An 18,726-nucleotide genomic window follows, 5' to 3' on the forward strand; every position below is an offset into this window, starting at 1 on the left:
ATTTCTGGGGCAAACCCTTGGGACTGATGCATGTGGTTACATGGGTGAGGAGACTGAGGCACAGGGAGCAGAAAGTCTGGGTAAAACCCCCCCCTTTCTGCCCATTCCTGATATTCCAGGCCAGTATCTCCCTTCCTGAGGAAAGGCTCAGAGAAGGAATTTGAGCCATTCTATCTCCCTGTCAGCACACACCTGGTGTTCAAAGCTGTCTCCAGCCCACAGCACCTGCTCACAGAGCTGTGCTTCTGCTCTGGTTGTTAAAGCTGTGTAAACCTCAGAAGAAGATGAACAATATGCCAAAAGATACACGAAAGCAAATTAATTAAATTTGACTAACCTAGCCTGCTAAGTCTGGTTTGCACTGAAAATGTCAGGCTGCTATTAGAAGACATATTTGTAAATTACCCACGCAATTTTTCACCAATATAATCTTCCTGTCCAATGTCTACTTTAAAGAAATCCAATTCTTTTTTAATTAAAATTCAGTAAAACCAAACAGACCCATTTAAAGCTTGTCAGTACTGTCCCTCCTTTCAGGCAGCACAGTTTTAGACAACACAGATACATCAGGTGTCATCAGACAGAAATCTCCAATCAAGGTAATTTGTTTAAAGATCACAACCATTTATTTAGAGGCCCTTGTTTAATCACAGAGCAGTTTCAGCAGCTATAAAGCACTTGCTAAGTTCTAAACTGGAGTAAACACCTTCAAAGAAATATGGCTTAATGAAATTAACAGTTTCACCAAACACTCTTGCAGCAGAAATGAAACAAAACCACCCATTTGGTAGGACAAAATTATATCTATTTATTTTTAATTATTATTTTTTAATAGTTGAAAAGTCTAATTCACTGAAATCAGGACTGATCTTCCCCTAAAAATCAGTGACTCCCATAATGCCTACTATAGAGGATCTGGAATTTCTTCTGAACTACTTTCAGGTACCAGTGCACATTCACTGAGTCTCTGCTGGTAAAAAACTTAGCAAAATAAAGCCATTTTGAGGAAAAAAAAAACAGTTCCCACTCATCCAATCACACCTTTTGCTACACTTGCAGTAATTTTTGCAAACCCTTATTGCTCACATCCAGAGTGAACATTTGGATTAATTTTGGCTGGGGCTTGTACAGAGCCAAGTGCTGCAGAATCCTTACATGCTGGTTTTGGAAAGTTTTAAATGTTTTCCATTTTAAATTTACCATTGTAAAACTGTCACAGAATCCCTGCAAGATCACAGCTAACAGAAATTACAGCCGGTACGCCTAGATCTGGTGTGTAGGGAGTTTGTTAAATTTGCAAGAATTCTATCATTTCATTGCATTATTTTCTAATTCTTCAGCAAAGCCTTTCTGCAATGTTCAGTCTAAGAAAGAAGTTTAATCTCTTAAATGCCTGACAATCTTCCAGAACTCTTCTGCTAAAGCTTTCATTCAAAACTATATTGAAAAGAGAAGCTGAGTAAAAGAGAACAGAACTGTGAGTGCTTTGAGGCATTTCCCCAGTATTTCTGTGTTTATCCACATCTTCCAAGAGACATAAATCAGTGGTAAAAGTGCAGCCACCTGGTGCTATTGGCCAAATGAACAGGCTCTAACTTTTGATGTTACCCGTGAGAAATCTTTCTCACATCCTTTTCTATTTTGTTGCTGAAAAAAAATAAAAAACAAATGTCAAGGAGCCATTAAAACTTGTCAGGCTGGCAAGGTATCACAGGAGGAGAGAGAAAACATGCTGTGAACAGCACAGGCTGTTTCTCACAGTCAGAAATGAGGGTCAGTCGGAGGGAAAAGAACTGTAAGCTCCAAGGAAAGATCTAGATGGAACTAAGTTAGGCATTTTATCATTTTTACCCTTTTCTCTGCATGCTTTGAGCTTTGGGGGAATGGAGGGGACAGGCAGAAGTGTTTGAAGATGCTGGTTCAGAGTCAATTTAATCAACTTCACAGTTCCTGAGACTTAAAGCACTCACAGGTACCAATTTCAGCTGGATTGATGCTATGAGCCCAAACTGATAAAAGAACTGGTGCTAGAACAAGCAGGTCACATCATGTCACCCTCAGCGAGATGCCAAATGTCAGCGCCATCACTGGAGGCCAGGAGGAACATGTGAGCACAGAGCACACACCAAATGCCGCTCCGGCTCTCCCGGAGTCAGTTCAGCCCCCCTGGCTCAGTCCCAGACACCACAGGCGGAGCCGCCCCGCACAGCCCCGAGTTCCAGAGCGCTGCTGGGCCCAGCTGAGAGAGAGAAAGACCGAGACCCCCCCGGCCCGCCCCGCCGCCTTGCTGAGCCCGCCCCGCCCTGCTCTCCTTTCCCCAACCCTCCCGCAGCTTCTGCTCTGTGCCCCAGGAGCTGGAGATTTCTGGCACCTTCCAAACCCAGATCTCCTCCGCTGCAGCCTGACATTCACCCCTTTAAGGAAAGGCAAAGAAAAGGAATCACTTTTCCTCTCCCATCTTTCTGGCTTAGACCTTTCCTTAGACCAAAGAGAGGTGGAGATCGTCGTGTAGAGCAGCACGATGACCCCGACGAGTGAGAGTTGTTTTGGGCAGCTGATTTCACAGCTTGTTTAACCACGGGTAGATCGGAGTCATTCTCCTAACACAACACAACAACCCGGAGCCCGAAAAAAGCCTGGAGCGAGCAGAGCAATGACACAGACACCGATGAGGGAGCACAGCCCAGATCCTGCCCTCGGGAGCTGTGGGGGCACCTGAGAGGCTCCCTGGCCTGGAAGCCATTCCAGGGCCGGCCATTCCAGCTCCAGCTGCAGCGTGTGCCAGAGCACCTCACACTGTGGATGGCCTGAGAGCAGCAGGGGCAGACACATGGGGAAATACGGGATTATTGATAACTCTGCTTCAGAGACAGAAGAAATAATAAAGCTGCTTTCTTCCAGCTGCCCACTAAGACAGCTGAGTTCATAAACAAAAAGTTCATAATCTGACTGTAATAGATTTTGCCTCCTCAGGCAACACAGAGCTATGGAAGTGTTTAAAATGGACTTTTCTCTGTGTAATCAATAAAGCTTTCACAAAGATTGGTTCTATTCCAAAGGCTTTTTCAGCTGCTTGCAGTGGACTCCCAAACACCAAATAAGCCTTTTATCAATTTCTATTTTATAACTTTCTCCTATTTCTTTATAATCCCTCCTCAAAGTACACAGAATGTAATGGCAAAAGATTTATTTAAATCATGATCTAAAAAAGCAAAACCAAGTCATCATTTCTAACTGAGATTGTCACTATGTACAACTTCAGTTCTAGTGATAGAAAAAGTATTTGTATTTTATAGTCCTCTCCATGATATCTGCATTTGAAAGTATGTCCAGACTCAGAAGCTCCTAATGGCCATTGAGTGGGTATTGGCTTTACATGGATTGCCACCAAAAACAGGAGGTTTAAATGGCTAACATAACCTAAATCAGGATATTCACCTTCTTATCCAAATAGATCAATTTACAAGGATTTCTTTTTTTCTCTTGATCATGAAATGTTACTTGTCACTGTAATCATGTGGCAGAATTTTGACTGGGCACACCACACCCATAATTGTAAAATCTTAATTTGGGCTTTTGCGCACAGCACCTCTGCAATCAGTTCAGATGGAAATGCATTAGCCCTTCTCCCACAGCAGTGTTCACCCTCTAACCACTGACCACAGGCTCTGGTACAAGTAATTCAGGGGCCAGGCATTTGCAATAAATAATCAGAATTTTTCTGTATGTATTTCAGAATAGTTCATCTGACTTCCCATGACTTTCCATGGCTTCTCTTGTGGTTGCAGAGGTCAAAACTCCACTGCGGGTCTGTGTACAACAGAACCAAAACCAGCTCTCAAATCCCCCATCCCTGCCCATTTTCCCAGCCCACATGGACTTTCTCCCCCCCTGGAATCAAGCTGAGTACACTGCCAGGCAGAGCTTTTGCTCTCAAGGATTCTCTTCCTCTTCAGAAATCATTATCCTGAATTTGAACCCAGAGAAAATGGTCCAGGGGAGAATTGAGTGGATGCCTTACCTTTCATTGCACAATGCTGCAAACTGCCATGCAAAGCTCACTTCACTGCTTTTGCAATGAACAGCAAGGGAAGCTGGACAGTGCTAGGACTACTTAATGTGTTCTTGTAACATTGGCTTCCCTCATATACCAGCCATTTTCCCTAACAGAATTACAGCAACAGGGACCCTGAGCATCCATTTCTCAAGAACTGAAGATTTCCTGCAGGTGCTAAGTGCCCCCAGCTCTCAGAGAGATCATCCACATTCTGAGATTTTAACCTGCTCTCATTCTTCTCTTGACTTCCCTTGCAGGAGCTTGCACAAATGAGGCACAAGGAACAAGACCAGACTGTCTGCAGATGGAAGCCACGGGGGGATAAATCAGGGAGGGAATTTCAAGTCTTGTAGTTGTTCTCCACTACCCCTCCGTGTGGCCACATTTAGTCCATACAAAAATATTCCTGGTGTGGGAATTACTGTGCCCACAGTGGAGCTACTGCAGAATTGCCACACAATGGGAACTGGGGCTGCTCCACATATTTTATAGCTGGACCCATGCAGTAATTCCATTTTATTCTAGATAACATGTTTCTTTAACCTCTAAGTAAATATTGGGCTGTTTTTCATTAGCAGCAGTCAATGAGTGGTTACCTCATATTTATGATCTGATATTTTTAACATCTCAGCACTGACTGTCTTATTACCTTCCCCTGCCAAGCACAAGCTCTTGATCTACCACTTTTAACTCTGAGGGTCTCAGAAAAGATCAATTTTTTTTTCTCTGATCTGTGGAGAAACTACTAAAATTCTATATAATCTGCTCTGAGAGGTGCCAGGGACTTGAAGAGCTCGAGTATTTTTTTCCCTTTGTGAGAAGATGCGGTCAGTGTTGTCACAGGAGAAAAAATGGACAATGTTTGGTATCTGTAGAACTTATATATTAACAAGGCTGAATATTTAGGCAGTGAGAAAGTAAAGTGACCTAGAGTAGCAGTTTCAATTTATTTCAGCTGCTGATCTCCACATCCATTTCCACACTCAGGAGGTGCTGTCTGCAGCTGTGACATCCTGGTAGCACATTTCTGAACTCTACCCTGAAGTGCCTCTGTCCCTCCTGTTCCAAATGTCACCATCAGTGTGTTCCTCTCCCCTGAATTAACAGCCAAGGCCCTGAGCCCTGTGCAGTCTGTCAGGGTGATGGAAATGCAGCACTCAGGGCTGGCTGTATTCCCAATGACAATCCAGTTACTTCAGATTCATTAAACAACCATGAAAAAATACCTTTGGATTGCTGGGCTGCCACAAAAATTCCCTGTGATTCTTGATATTCCCTGTGATATTCCCTGCCACAGAGAGCCATTTTGTCTTAGCCTTCCATTGCCTAATACATTTTATATGTACTCTTTAAAATAGATATTTTTTTTACAGTCCAGAAGGTTGCAGCAATGCTAGTGACTACTGAACCCAAAGCAAGTATTTACGAGCAATGTGGGCCAAGGAACACTCCTACCAAGACACAGTTATTACAAGTTAAATCATAAACTGCTTGCAATTCACATCTAAGATGCTTACACAAAAAGGACAAATGCTACCCATGATTATATTAACAATAACAGTTTGTCTCAACCAGCACAATAATCCTCCTGCTCTGCTCAGCAATGCTCAGCCTTCAGCAGCAGCACTGATGTGATTCAGTTTGGAACATGACATTTCAAAAAGACAAATTGAAATCCAAGCAGATGAGAACAACAGAGATGACAAAAAGGCTTAGAAAATAGGATTCAGAAGGGTTTATGCTTTGCATTCTTTCCACATGTATAAAGAAACTAGGGCTTGAGAAATACCCCTCAGAGAAAGATGGAGTAAGAAAAAACTGCAGTTTCACTGAATGCTGAAATTGCTGTGTTTATCACTTTCTGTTTAATAATTTGGGTGAAGACAAGAAAAACGAATGGGCAGACAAGTGAGGTTATTTTCCCATTTGTTATGGCACAACATCATATGGAGGTGCCATAGTTGTGCAAGGTGAGGAGGTGCTCGCTGAGGGTGCTCTGACTGCAGGAGTATTTTCATGTCTGTGAACTGTGGTGCTAAGTGAACACTTCTTCACTGTTTCATTACCTGCCCTCACTCTGTGCCTAAACACAGGGCTGAACAAAAGGCCCTGTATTTCCTGAAAGGGCACCATTTCTTTCCTAGTCATTCAAGTTCTTCCATCATGTTCAACACTACAATTAAAACGGTAGAGAAGATAAATTTCCTTAAAAATAAAACATATAACAAAGCCAGAACACACTTTTGTTCTCCTCCTTCCTTTCCCTAGAAACGTTTTGCAGAAGAAAGACAAAAAGGAAAGGCATCCAAAGCTATCCAAACTAGACCCTGAATGTTTCATCCTGTAGTCCAGAACTGGTGACAGCACCAACAGCCAAGGTGGGTCACAGCCCTGGGGTCCCAATCCCTGCAGGAGAACAACTGCAGAGGGAAGGAGGGAAAACAGCAGCAGCTCACTCAGAGGCTGCATTTCTGGAGAAGGTTTAGTGCCCAGGGCATTTTCAGAGACTGCAGCTACCAAAATCCACATGTTTCTAGTAAACGTCTGTAAAATGGGATTTTTCAGAGGCTGGTGACTTGATAGGCAAATTTCACAGAGATAGAAAGAACTCATCCCAGGGAAAGATTGTTCCTCTGATCTCAAGTCTCTGCTCCACCATGCAGAGGATATGAGATAATTTGGATTAAATGCTTATGTGGTTTTATTAGTATGGCCAGTAAGAATTTTTCCTCAATTCAGTTTCAGAAAATGGCTATTTCAGCTGCAATAGCAGGGAGAAGTTATCTGAAAGGAGACAGTGGCAGGGGAAGGAGGGAAGGTCACAGGCACTTTGAAGCTACAAACCTACCTGAAAATAAGGTCTTACAGTAACATGTGCTGGGGGATGGTGACAATAAGGGGCACTAACAAGCCCACCTTCCCTATCTATGGAATACCAATTACCTGATGTAAATATATAACCCTCACCATCTTTTCACACTCAATGGCTGAAAGGAAACAGCCTAAACTGAGTGGAAATTTGACTGCAGTTTAGGAAGCATTGACCCAAGGCAGCAATATTCATTCCTGGTTTATTGGGAAGGTTGCTTGGGGCTTTTTCAGAAATATACTTATGCAAAACTAATATATGCATTTTGAAATACTTTTTTTATTCCAATTTTCATGTTATTTATATGTGAACTTCCATGGAAAAAAAGTTTTCAGGAAGAGAATTCAGACCTAATTCTGTAGTCACACACTGTCCCCCCTCCTCACCCTTGTCCCCCCACACTGACACTTGAGTGATGTTCCCTTATTTACCTTCGGCTGCCAGAGGGGACAAGAACATTATGGGCTGCCAGTGCTCAGGCTAACAGCAGCAACAGATGTTTAGTGCTTCGGAGGAGTCTGCTCCCCCAGCACTAAATTGTCTTAAAATAAACAGATAATAAACCAGGAACACCAGGCCATAGATCTGTCATACCTAAAACACTGTAACCACCTGGTAATTCCTGCATGTTTATTCAGGGCTGACACTGCAAACAACCTGATGGTGAATGTTTGTATTCATGGTATCCGGAGCAGACAAGTAGCTCTGAGGCATCACAGAGTTTAATGAATAAATGTCTGACTGCAGGGCCTGAAAATGCATCTCACAAGATGAAAAGCTTAACTTTTGAGTCACTACTCAGAAAAGGTTAAATATATATAGTGAGAGAAGCTAAACCAAGAAATTGACAATTACTTAGCAAAATATAAAACCTTTCAGTTACTGCAAACTTCAGACTTGGTCAGTTTCTACAATTATTTCAATGCTCTTTTTTGAGGACTGCTGCAAACTTTGCCACATTTAATGATCAGAAACCCACTTGTAATTTTCAGAGTTGATTTATGCATAATTAGTTGAAAAACTGGTGTTTGTTCTAGTTGTTGAAAAACAGGGTGTTAGTTCTTCTGCCTCTAGTATCCACACTTCTGATGCAGTTTTAACATGTGTATAATGTTGTCTGTCTGTCTCCCCTGTGTGCCAGCCTATCAAACACTGTTCTGCTCATTTTCCATTCCCTCCTGGGCCCTCTGCATCCCTCCAGCCCCATCCCTCCTGCGTGAGGGACTCAGACTCTACACGGCTTCCCAAGTGAGATCCCATCATTCTTTTCCAATAGTATCAATATTTTTCTGTAGGAATTACCTTGCTGGATGTGCTCCACAACCACATCTGCCTTTTCCTCACTGTTTTGGTGTGTACCTTCTGGCATTTATGGTGTGTACCTTCTGGTCCTTCTCAATCTCTAATTTCCTCCAGTTCATGTCTTCAGTTCTTGATGTAAATTCTTGTTACCTGTCATCAAGAAAATATTGCCTCATTTCATAAATCCCAGTATTTTAGTTTTGAAGATAATTCAGTTTTCTCTGAATGATTTGCTAATTTTCTATTTGATAATGTCCCAGATTTTATTCTCTTTTTATTTTCTCTAGATTAGAATACACTTGTGTCTCAGTTTTGAGACAAAAGAGAGGACACTCTGCAATGAGTACTCTTCTCTAAAGAGTTTCAACAATTCCCTTCCACCGACAGAAAATGCTAATGAAGTGAGGGGAAAAAAACCAAACCCAAACCCAACAGTTTATTAACAACAGAAGCCAGAGAACGTGGCAGATGTTGAAGAAATCTCCCTTCCTCACTTGTGATGCGCCGGCTTTCCCTCTGAGGGAAGCGGCGCTTCCACAGAGCTTCCCTTTTCACCCTGAGGGAAATGGAGCTTCCACAGAGCTTCCTTTTTCACCCTGAGGGAAATGAAGCTTCCACGGAGCTTCCCTTTTCCCTTTGAGGGAAATGGAGCTTCTAGGAATCTTCCCTTGTCCCTCTGAGGGAAATGGAGCTTGCACTGAGTTTCCCTTGTCCCTCTGAGGGAAGGGCAGCTCCAGCCCGAGCCCAGCACCTGCCGGGGCTCTCTGCTGTCGGGCTCCTCTCCCGGCAGCCAGGGCAGGCGGAGCAGCGGGGCTGGAGCCTCTCCCTGTGTCTCTCCTGTCCTCTCCCTACCTGTGCTTTCCCTCCCCGGCTCGGCCCGGAGGGAGGAGAAGATCGCTCCTGCAGCTGAAAGATCGCTCCTGCAGCTCCTCCGAGCCAGGATGGGAGAAGCTTTTTGCTCGGCTCAATAAAACCGAGATGGCCGAGCCAAACCGCAGCCCCCGCTGGGCCCTGAGGCTTCCAAAGCTCCACCGAAAGAGCCCAAAGGCCCCGGGCCCGGCCCCTCACACACGGCCCGGGCCTTAAGGATCAGCAGCCATTGGGGGCAGAAAGCTGAGGATCCTGGAGCAGGCTGCCATCAGAATCACTCCAAAACAACTTAAAAACATGTTTTAATAATCTTTATAAAATCCGACTTTGTTTCACTTTTGTCAAATTTCAGCCCAATGTTTCTTGATCTCCAAAACTTGACTGTTTTCTTCATCAATCCGTTCATTCTAGTCTTTGGGCATTCTTATTCAATCCTACACTTTTCTAGAAATAACCTTCTCATTATTTTTAGAGTTCTTTATACACTTTCCCTCCCCTTTCCCACACTTTTTATATACATTTGTGATAGATTTTCCTGTTTTAACTCAGAGTCTTTCCCGCTTATATCCACACAAGTGACTTCACACTAAGAGCTCCTGTGAACCAAAATATGTCCTCTTAAAAGTGACAACTTCAGTCACAGATATGTTTTTGCCTACAGCTCTCACTTACAATGAACCAACTCATCCTTCATCTGGATTCTATATACTTTTCTGACTGCCATTTTCCTTTCCTATACTATGCAAAACTTCCATGCTGTGGTGTGGATGTTATTCCATCGTGTTGCTTTTTGCAGTAGTATAAATACAGAAGTAGTTTTCATCAATTTACCAAGTGCCTCCACTTTGCTCCTTGAATTAAAAAGCAGCTTCTTTTTCCTGGTGACACTGCTGGGCCTATTTATCCAAGTACCCTTCTCACCATGAACAGGTTATTCTGGTTCCATGCTGCCATACAGAAATAATTCATTTCCTATTGTCAGAAACAAGCACAAAAATCAGTAACAGCTTTTCCCCATTACCAGCCTTTATCTCCAAACAGGGCACACACCCCTCAGGCCCGTGCCAGGCCAGGGCTTTTCCCAAAGCTGACATCCAGTCACACAAACAGGGACCTGGGGCCAGGCAGGAGCACAGAGCTGGAGGCTCAGCAATGCATTGATCAGGCCAAAGTCACAGCTCAAAGTGGCATTTACAAATAAACCAACAAACTTCAGGCTATTTCATCTAGAAAAAAAGTCCTCATTTTGTTTACAGCTGAAAAATAATTTTATCTGTGAAAGAAAAAAGATTCTTTTTCATTAGAATTTAGGAAGCCAGTGAGAAGAGCAGAGAAAAAGATATCAGCAGCAAAGCAAAACTACACTAAGAGGTTGTTAATGGCCATGCCTGTGAACACATTGATCTCTGCACAATTTTTCTGTTACCAGAGAAACAGCACTGTTAGGTTCCCTTACCACTAAATTCAGCTTGGACTGATTCTTTCTTAGCAATGTTGATAATAGAGTCTGGTCTGATCACTCAGTAAAACCTAACTTTTCCCCTTTAAAGAAAACAAATATATATTTTTTAAAAATTGGTGCAAGACAGTCCAGATAAAATACTATTTTTTTAACACAAATATTTAACACAGGCAAAGGAAATTTCTGCCAGTGCCAGATACTCTATTTTCATATACACACTGAGAGTAGAGAATTAAATTAAATTAGAACAGCAACAGCTGGAAAATATCCATGGATTTGCTTTCCTCTTTGATGTCCCCATGGTTTGAACTGTGTGTGCTGGTATTTTTCCCTGGTACTTTTTAAGCTCTCTCCTCATCATTACTGGGCTCCTTATTCATTCCCGTGTGCTGTCTCTTACCAGCTGCCCACTGTGATGATCATCTTGGCAGTATCCATCTCTGCCATGTCCATCTTGAGATTATTGCAGCAAAATATACAACAAAACATACAAAACTGACCAAAGCAGCAAACAGGAATGAGACACATGCTAGAACCTCAGATTCATGAAAGAACAGGCAGGATTTGATGGAAATCTGTTTTCTTTGATTCATAGAAAGCTACAAAAACGTGGTCACTTCTGTTTCCTATGTCCTTTGAGAGAGATGTGACTTTATTTAACAACATAACCTCCCCATTTCTGGACTTGGCGTATCACCAGCCCCACTCTACACTCCAGTCTGCCTCCAGTTCTGTTCTTTGCTCATTTCCCATCTCCTGTTCCCTCAATGTCAGTAAAAATCTCTTTACATGGACACATATCCATGTCCTACATACAAAGGAGAAACTGTTCCCTACTTCTGATGCACTTCCTGAGATAAAGAAACTGGAACTGCACATGTGGTTCTAGATGTGGACATGTAATTTCATAATCTCTATTCCTTTCCAAATGACTTTTAGTGATGGATTTGCATTTTGACCTTTAACTGATGAAGGTGATCAAAGGAAACTAAAATCAAATTGCATTGAAGGCTTTTGTAATGGAAATGTAAGAGAAATGGGAAGCAGTCATTTCAAAATTGAACTCCTTAATCAAAATTCAAGACTCCAGAGCTATCAGCAGCCACAAATGTTTTTGCAATGGATGACAAGATGGTATACTATCAACAGATACTCTCCTCTATTGCAAAAACAAGTGTCATTTATTTCAGAGTGGCACAGCCAGCAGACTGAGCAAAGTTATTACATACTCAAGGCAAAAGAAGCCAAGTGTGCTTTACTTGCTTGGCAGATTTTAAATTCTTTTGACAACAGAAGAGAGGCTGAGAATAGAACTCAATTTGTGGAGCTGATTGTAGCATTATTTATAAGCAAAGAAATAACACTGACTGATTATCTATACAGTATCCCATAAATTTTCCAGCCTAACTGGGCTACTGAAAGAGGGCAGAGCTCCTTTGGTTTAAAATCTTCACTATCCCAGGGATAATGACTGATGCTGTTTCCGTGGAGAGAGTCCAGAACTTTCCCCAGCTCTGATTTCCTGTATAATGTGAACATTTTGAGGCAGCAGTACAATTTTAGGGATTTAGACTGAATATTGTTTCATAGATTAGGTAAGAAAATAGTGTGACTTGGTATTATTCAAATGAATGTGAATAGGTAATGTCTTCATATATATCCAGGTAAATTTTCTGGCAGATTAGAATAATATGACTGCAAAAACCTTTAAAATTAACCTACAGTTACTCCTGCACTAATGAAAGAACTTCCTCTCTAGGGAAAGAGATTTTCATTAAATTCTTATCTCATATAAATGAAGAAACACATTTTCCAATACAGAATGAGAGCTTCAGTGCCCAGAAATCCTGCTCAATTTGACTATAAGGAGTATTTCCTAAAGATGTACCCTTGATCCTTGCTACAACTACCCAGATTTTTCACTGACTCAAGTGGTAGCTCTTTTGCCACTCTGAGAATTGACAACAATATACATGTCAGAAGATTCTAGATCCCTGATTTCTTATGACAACTTCTCTCTGAGATAAGAAATATCCACAACTGAGGAGCTTTGCCTGCTGCTTATCTCACGTGTACAAAACCCCAGTTAAAAACTGGAACATCATTCCAGGCAATGGAAACTTCTCATCTCTTCTAACAGGGCCAGGATTCTACCCACACACTTTGCCTTCACAGACATTCTGTAGAGTCCTCCAAATAAACCTAATTACATTCCACACATGGAATATGCCAGGACAGAATGGGTAAGAATTCCAAGAGCCACTTTCATACTTAAAAAGCACAATGGATTGGTACAAAACCTTGCTGATGTCACGTACCTGATGGAAAAGAACAATTAATGCTCTGTCCTAAAATTGCTGGTGGGACTTAGGCATCACCACAGAAGTCTATTTGATTTAGGTGGATGCTCTTAGCTACAAATATTTTCCCTAATTCAGTTGCCATTATGGAACTTTACTGTAGCAAAGAGAGGGAATTTATGGGTAAGTTCTAGAAAAGAAAGATTTAAATATGACAAAGTGTGGGCAACCATTTCATATACAGAAGAAAAGTACTATTGACAACCACACGTTAAAAACCCCACACAACACAGGATAATACCAAAAACTGCACAGAACTTTCTCGGGATACAGGTGGGTCAGTCTGAGGCAGCACAAACCCCGTGTGCTGGGCAGGAGGGGCAATCACAGATGGAGCCAGTTCTGTTGGAGCTTGCCAGCTCAGACAGAGATGGGAAAATGGCCCATTTTTTCTGGAGTTCACTGCCTGTGCAAACTCTGGGCTTGATAACATTGCCCATTTTTCTTGCTTTATGCACATCGATTTCCAATCCACAAAGCTTGGAATGTTCTCATTTGTCTTCCAAGGGAAAATCTATCAGAATTTGTTGTCCTCTCCTTTGAGGAAAAGGAAGAAAGATCAGCCATTGCCTTTTTCTTTTAGTTCCTTCCCCTCGCAAGTTGTTCAAGAGTAAATTAGGGAAACTCACATTCATATATGGAAAGGAAGATGTGGCATGGTTGGAGTTGGCTGCTGATGGTTTAGGGTTTTTTTTAATTGCAAGAAATGCAGAGTTCATTGCAAAGTTCACTGATTTCAGTGGGAATTGTGAAAATGGAATGACAACACTTTTTTTAAAACAAGAGGAAATGTGGCAGGAGAAAAAGTGCACCAAAAGCATCCAAATTATTGTAGCAGAACTCTCAAAGAATTGCTTAATGAGTCTTTAAATATATTTTAAAGGTGAAAACATAGAAAGCTGTCTTAAAGCATGAAGAAGTGTTTCACAGCCACTTAAACTGTAATCTGGCAGTGAAAGCAACAGTGACTGAATAGGATTCCCAAAGCTAAGAATCATGGCTCAGCTGAAACCATTGCTGATGTCACTGAGATCAGGGCTCAGAGCAGCAATTTATAAAACACTAAAAAATATATTAGTTTGCAGCTTACTGCCCAGTGTGGCTTTATTCTTTTCTTTGATACTTGAATTAAAATCTTCTATCAAGTACTTCACAAATGAAGCCACAAGGGCTAAAATATTCATCAGGAAAGACAAGGAAGGGAAGAACATTTGGGCTAAGCACCTAATGCTTGAACCCAAGTTATTTGGGTCTGAATCATCTGGCCCACAGTTCTTTGAATGTAATTTTCACAGTGAGTTTTAAGAAAATTCTAATTACTCTGAAACTCTTCAGTAAACTGTCTTCATTTAAATATAGCAAACACATTTTTGCTAGCAGCCTACAGAACAGTGATTAATTCTTTCATGCTTTCTGTGAGCACCATCTGGCAGTCATGATTGTTGCTATTTTCCTTATCAAGATGTTTTAACACATTTCCTTTTGACCATTTAGTCTCTGCCAGTGCCTTTGTGACTGAGAACAGGGGGCACTTGGTATTCTCAGCACATTTGTGTCACCCACAGCAGGTGCTGGAGCCTGTCCAGCGAGATGGAGAATGCAGGGCAAGGTTTGTGTGGGGAAACAATTTCAGATGGGGCTTTCTTGGAAGGAAGGGAGATCCTTCCAGCTCAGAAGGGGAGGGCTCTTTCTGTAGGTACTGGAGTAGCCCCTGAATGATTCTCAGGAGGCATTTCCTCCTCACTGAATAAAACCTGCACTGAACCAAAACCAAAAAAGCTTTGGAAGAGATGGGAACACCCATGTCAGAGTGGTCATTTAGGCTTAGGAGATCCCCAAGTTGGAGAAATAATAAGAGGACTCTGGGAAATTAATTTTTAGGAAGAAAGATCACCCATCTGAAATACAAGTAGGTGAGGAAGGAGAACTTAAGATAATGTGAAATTGCAGAGGAATGCCCCATGAAAACAAATAATCTTGGTGTTGAGGATGGATATGATGTCTCCCTTGAACTAATATCTACCAACAGGAGTCTGTGTCTATCACAGATAATGTTTAAATTACATATTTCAGGGAAAAATTCCACACAACCAGCCATCACCTACTGTTACCAAGGCACTTGCCATCAACGGGGAGAATTCAGAAAACACTGAAGAACAGTCTAGAAAACACAGAACAAGTGCTGGGTTTAAACCTCTCAAGCAATTTACTTCTTCAACATCATGAGGCTTTGCAGCAAGATTTCAGAGTTTTTCTGAGGCACTGCCTTAAAGGTGCTGTGAAATAAAAGCTGCTGTTTTAAATCTGTTTGATGACTTCATTCATCTCCTTCTGTTTTTATGATCAGCTCAGCAGCAGAACAATTCCCCCATTAGCTATCATCCCACATTATCAGAGGAGCATAAGCCTCTTGTGGAGGATAGATCATAAAGATGTACTGACAAAAAGCAGAGTTTGGATTTCCTTTTTCTTTTAAATTTACCTCCGTTTTGTGTCAAAACTGAATTCTATCAGACTACTCCAAGTGAACCAGGTCAAAGTGGTTCAAACCAAATAAAATTAACACATGGCTGTGATTTAACCCAACAACACAATGAGAATGCCATTGGATTCATTCAAATGCACAGGGACCTCAGTGCTACAGAGCATTTGTGTCATCTTTTTGAAGAGAATATTGCTTTACAAGAAAACTAGAAAAATGATAGCTTTTAAAGTTCTGATTTGGAAAAAAATACATTTCTAGGTTAAATCAACAGATGTAGATTGGCTTGAAAAAGAAATGAAACTGATTCAGAAAAATAATGTTTACACATATTTGTTGTTTGAATATATTCACCCATCATGAAGCTGATTAAGCAGAAGTTGATTCTGTATTTCAGATACAGTCTCAAGATAAAATTCTCTACTGTCCTTCTGTAATTCTCAGCTGGGCTCAGAGAATCCGTGTGACATCAGCCGGAACGGCCAAACACGACAGCCCCAGGTGTTCAGTAAGAGACCTCTGCCCAAAACCCAGAGGAAGAAATATTTCCCTTCAGACTGGGGGCATTTGACATAAAAGCTTCCTCACTTGCCTGCCTGCACACCATTTCTAGAAAACCAAGAGAATAACTTTTAATATCAAATTACTGATTCTGAGTGTATTTCTTGCACCAAATCCATCTTGGAAAAGAGCCTTCTTAAGAACATATTTTAAAAGATAAAAAACCAGGGATTTCAATGATACATACACCAGATATTGAAATATCGCATATATTGAAATATAAACATCACATTGAAAAAACATATATTCAAAGGCCAATAAAACAAAGTGTTTAAAAAGCCTCATGTAATCCCAAACTTTTAATGCACAGGCACTTTGTTTGAGCTGTGTTGGAATGTGGTTTTAATGAATACCTGGAATAAGCAGTTCTCTTGTACTTTCAGAGCTCAGAATTTTAACTTCTGAACTTGTCTTTGTTTTAGAAGTCTGAAATCACAGTGTCTCCCACTCATAGCTGCCTGAGGATTAACATCAAAATTGACTTCAATCATTTGCATGCTGATTTTTTTCTCAAAAACATGTTAGGAACTAAAACCAGAACTGTGTTGATGATAGAGATTATCCAGGATTCCAGTCCTGAGCAAAAGTACCTCCTGTGGCTCATATGAAGGAATTTAGAAGATAATTGCTATCCTATTTCTCACTGTACATTGAACTTTCAACTGCTTGAACATAATCAGCCTGATTATGCTTGAGCATTCAGTTGGGCAGACAATTAACTGCTTAAAAACAATCTGACCCAAATATTGCACACTGCTGTAGCCACAGACTGCAAACACTATCAAATAATGCAATTTTCTATTCATTTAATTTCTCTTCTGCAAAAAAAATCACCCTAGGCTGCTTAAAATTATTTCAATTAAACAGAACAAAAACCACAAGCAATGGCAAAAAAACCCCTCTCAAACTGTCTGAAACACCCAGAAGGTTTCAGCAGTGCATGGTGAAGAGAGAAAGGGCTGAGGAATATTCAGTGGAAGGGCTGCCCTTAGAAAACAGGGAAGTGTAGAGATACATTTCAAGTGCTTGGGCAAGACTTCCAAACTCCACTGCTCAGAGTCTGTGCAGTGAGGATCCAGATTTGCCTGCAGTTAGCCCAGCCTGAAATACTGCAACAAGTCATCTACAACAGCTTTTCTTTCTTGCTTCTCTGCTGAAGTCATAATTAAAGGCATGTACCATGGGCCTGTATTGTGAGCCTTGTGTTGTGAACAAGGAGGAAAAAATACCCAGAAAATGTATTTCAGGTCTCACAGAAGGATGTGTCTCTTCATATATCCATTTTTCCATCCTTTATGCTATCCTTCAGCAATGAGTTATGATGAAAAAGCAGTTAAATATGCAGTTTTATCTGAGGAATTAAGTCTTAGAGATTAACAGACTTACCTGTTAATGATACAGTAAACATTTTAGTAGAATTGCTATAAAAATCCAGATCTTTTTCACTGCTTCCTTTTAACTTCATTTAACCTTTTTGAATATCCTTTCTTCATCCACTTACCCTCTGTTTATTTCTAGTTGAAGATACAATGAAGTCTGCAAGCTTTCTGTTTTTGAGGAGGGTTCAGATTATTTCCTTACATTTTAAGTGGAAAGGTACCATTTCAACAAAGAAACAAGTACAACACTTTCTCACTTTTGGGTTTGTTTCTTTGTTTGCATGGCTCTTTTGAGGGAGGAGTGTTTGTTTTTAAAAGGAAAGCTTTTCTAATGGACACTCTGACTTCCATAACACATGCAGTGTTAGAAATAGGGCTTGGCATCCTGCTGCATAAGACTTGTAAATCTCTTCTGGCCTTGCTTTGTAGCCACGTTGGAGCTGGGATGCCTCCCAATGATTCAGAGCATCTAGACAGAAATACACACAAAGCCAGATGCCCAGGATGACAGGAATTTTACAGGCAAGCAGCTGGGAAATTGTCTTCAAAGTCAGGTAGGGGAAAAGTGAAGTTTTTCAGCCTGCTAAGGCATAAGGGCTACAGGGAGAAGATGAATAACTGGCCTCACTAGATTATTATCACTTCTCTGGCTCAGTCTAAGACAAGACCTCTTGCCCTCTGTGCCAAATGTCCTTTTCCTGGAGTTAGGAATGAGAATGATGTTTTTTGCTTTGTGTCTGATACCTCTGGTCCCAAATGAAGAGGACTTTTCAGCATGAAGCTGTCAGCAACTAATGGGAAATTGAAGATGCTGCATTAGTTGAAGCAGATCATCCCAGTTCCCTTCACAACTCAGATCAGCAATCTGAGAAGCTTTATCATTAAAATTCACTGAAAATCAACTAAGAGAGGCCTGAAGCAGACTGGAGCTCCCACAGGGCCTCTTTGCATTACCTCAAAAGGTAACAAATGTCAAGGGACAGAAGGTGTCAGTCCCAGTAAGCTGGCTTTGTTTGCCTGGGAAAAGTTTATCAGAGAAATTAAAGACTCACACCAAGGAGTGGAGGACCAAGGTCATGGGATTTTGACAGCCAGTTGGTTCAATATTGAATCATGTAAAAAACTGACAGTCAGTGATTTGTTAGGGATTTCTAGTAATTTTGGCTAATCAGAGGCTGAATCAGAGATAAAAATAAAAAATCAACACAATGAAAACTTTATTAATAATATAATAACTAATCATACTCTGTGTGGATAAACTTGTTAAAATAGATCACTTCATCTGTTGCAAAAGCTAGGCACCAGTTGCAAGAATGGACTCTGTTAATTTTCATGCATAAATCAATTTTGGAGGAGCAAGTGAGACAGATGAACTGTAACTTGA

At 41.1% G+C, this 18,726-nt stretch overlaps 1 long non-coding RNA gene across 1 annotated transcript in view; it reads right to left on the reverse strand.

The window, feature by feature from the left end:
* LOC143693798 (uncharacterized) overlaps positions 1-18,726 on the reverse strand; it is a 70,365-nt gene that overhangs the window by 12,406 nt on the left and 39,233 nt on the right. The window contains exon 3 of the long non-coding RNA XR_013181752.1: positions 8,229-8,378. This is a non-coding gene — a long non-coding RNA (uncharacterized LOC143693798). The remainder of the gene's footprint in view (positions 1-8,228; positions 8,379-18,726) is intronic.

This window comes from Agelaius phoeniceus, chromosome 4 (assembly GCF_051311805.1).
Source record: "Agelaius phoeniceus isolate bAgePho1 chromosome 4, bAgePho1.hap1, whole genome shotgun sequence".
Lineage (NCBI taxonomy): Eukaryota > Metazoa > Chordata > Aves > Passeriformes > Icteridae > Agelaius > Agelaius phoeniceus.